This window comes from Rhinolophus hipposideros (assembly GCF_964194185.1).
Source record: "Rhinolophus hipposideros genome assembly, chromosome: 6".
Taxonomy (NCBI): domain Eukaryota; kingdom Metazoa; phylum Chordata; class Mammalia; order Chiroptera; family Rhinolophidae; genus Rhinolophus; species Rhinolophus hipposideros.
Genome location: NC_138052.1, coordinates 84,539,214 through 84,542,420, shown reverse-complemented (window position 1 = coordinate 84,542,420; position 3,207 = coordinate 84,539,214).

The following is a 3,207-nucleotide window of genomic DNA, read 5'->3' as shown; positions in this document are numbered from 1 at the left end:
CACCCCCCCTCTAGGAACTGCCTTCACCATATAAGGGAAGATAGGGCCCCAGAGAGAGAATGGGTGAGGGGGGGGGTGGGGAGGCAGGTGCCCGCAGGTCCCTGGGAGCCTGGAGCCCAGCAACAGCCTTACAGCCAGAGCTGATGTGCCCCACCCTTGGCTCCCGTGAGGACTCCCAGGGATGGGGTGCATTTCTGCCCAGGACCCAGGCCCTTACTGCACTAGATAGCACTGGCCAGCGGAGGTAGAGGCCCCTGGATGCTTCCTCCTACTAACCCAGAGGAGGAGGCTCAGTGGTGCTCCCTCCATCCCTGGGGAGAATGGCTCATGGGTGAGGAAGCCCCAGACCCAAGGATGTAGGGCCAGCGGTTCACGCTTGGGGCCCCTCCAGGACAGATGGGCCCCTAGAACCCCTAGCGGTCTCTTCTACTGGGCATGACACTCATTCAGAGGGGACACAAGTGCTCTTCTTGTCCTCCCTCCTTTCAGGGGCACTGACTCCAACTAGAGTTTTTATGAGCTGCCATAAACAAGTGCCTTTGGACTCTGTCTTCCGCTCTCTCCCAGCAGCCAAGGTTTCTCACCCCTGATCCGAGGGAGGCCCATCTCATTCAGGATGAAAAGAATGCAACCCTCTCAAATACGGGAGTTGGCTTTGCCCACAAACTTAAAACCCTGTGGAAATTCTCCTGTCACCTCTGAACTATGGTCATTTGGAGGGTGAGATGAAGTGGGCGAAGTGAGGGCAGCCCCTCCTACTGACCACACCTTCCTGAGTTCTGGATACCAAGTAGTATATGTGTGACATATGTGCATGTATGTGTGGGCTCACGCACAGTCTGGTAGGAAGAGGAAACACACTGAGGGTGCTATTTTGTTTTTTAAAATAACACTCTTTGTGAATAAAAAGAAGTATATATGTTCACTCAATTATACAACCAGGCAGAAAGAAAAGAAAAAAGTCAGATATGATTCCACTACAGAGAAAATCTGCAGATAAATCACTGTCACTGTTAGTGATTTATTTTGGAGTTTTTCTTTCAAGTCATTGTCCAGTACAGACGCTGTGTGTGTACAATATGTATATAAAATCAACTGTTGATCAATCTACACATATATACTTTTTACTCCGACACGTTATATGTTATTTTGCAACTTCATTTTAATTGTCCATGGCAATCCATTAGATACACAACATAGTTTATGTAACCAATAGGTCATTTTCGGACTTCCAAATTATATCCAATTATTGGATACTACAAATGATACTGTGGTAAATATTATTATTACTAAATCTTTGCTATTAGATTGCAGCCATTATTATTCCACTAGGACAAACTCCTAAAAGTGGGAGTGCTGGGTCAAAGATATGAGTAAGCAAATTGTCTTCCAGAAAAGTCACATCAATTGACAGTCCCACATTCAGGACAGGAGGCTGCCTGCTTCTCCACATTCTTCCCAAGCCTGGGCTCTAGCTTTTAAGAAAATCTCTGTCAAGTTGAATGCCAAAAAGAAAATCATCATGTGTTAATTTCTGTTTCTTTCATTACCAATGGGATAAACCATTTTAAAACATATTCATTTGCTCTGTCTTCTTTTGTGAATTTTTTAATTAATTTGTTGAGTTGTTTCTGTGTTTAATGTATTAAGATTGCTAACGTGCCTGTCATCGATAGGATACTCTGCTCCATTTTGTTGCTTGCCTTTTAATTTAGCCTCGGAATTTTGGGGGAGAACTTACGTTTTTAAAAATTGTTTCCAATTTCTTTATTATGATAAATGTCAAACATAGAAAAGTATAAATAATAGTACAACAGTATAATAATAAATACCCATGGACTTAAGAATTAACATCTGCCATATATGTATATACACAGAGGGTGCCAAAAAAATGTATACACATTTTAAGAAAGGAAAATTGTATTAAAATTGTACTACTCAATATATACCAATAACGAAAGATGAATACAAGTTACATTTGACTTCTGCAATTACAAGAGTGGTTACCATCAGCGTCCAGACACTTCTGATTACAGTGAATTACTACTTGAGCAACATTGACCAAAGTGTCCACTTGTATGCATTTTTTTGGCATCCCCGGTATATATCTGGAAGTGAGTGGCAGATAGGATATTCAGTCCAAAATATTTAGTTTATCACGCATCTCCTAAGAAAGAGGACATTCTCCTAAGAAAGAGGACATTCTCCAATATGATTTTCACCTGGGGATATTAGTAGGTGGGTGCAAAAGTAATTGCGGTTTTTGCAATTATTTTTAACCTCTTAAACCGCAATTATTTTTGCACCAACCAAATACAAATTGTTTCTGATATCATCTTCTACCAGTCCATGGTCAAATTTCTCCAATTGTCCTCACAAAGACATTAACAGCTGTTTTTATTGATTCATGATCAAATCAAAGGCATGCATTTCCTTTGATTTTTATGTCTCTTCAGTATTTGTTAAATCTAAATCCCTCAGCTTTTTTCCCAATGACATTGACTGACCTAAGTCAAGGACAATTGTCTCACAGAGTGTTCACACAATCTGAGTCTTTCTTTGTATTTTACCTCGTTGTCCTGTATTTCCCACGAACCGAAATTCCTCTAAAGGCTTGATGAGTCCTGGTTAAACCATTTTTTTCAAGAACACTTGAAAAAGGCCAGTGCTTCTCAAACTGCAATAGTGTAAGAATCACCTGGGAATCTTTTTAAAATGCAGAATCTGATTCAATAGGTCTGGGGTGGGGCCTGAGGTTCTGCATTACTAACAAGCTCCAGGTGAGGCTGATGAGCCCATCTGGTCCACGGACCACACCAGAAGTAGCACAGACAAGGTGACGCTGCGACATGGCTTTGTCCCTTGTGGGAATCGAACGGCAGCCTTTGGAGTTAGCTAAGAGCATGGAGCTCCAACCGCCTAGAGCCACCGGGCCGGCCCCTTCACACTGCTTTGTATCGGGAGGTATGTCCCAGCAGGAGTGATACAAAGTTTGCTTCCTTGGTTTCTGCCAGATATTCCTACTGTAAAGGCACATGCCCTCCTTGGCAATCAGAAGTCATCTTGGGGTGATAGTTTGGCACTGGCCGTACAAAAAATTTTAATTCTTTATTTTCCACATTCTTCTCCTTACGTAATATTCATTTTGTAATTGCTTTTTTAACGTCTGTTTTTCCCACAATGACTGTTTAGCTCTCTGCTGTACCC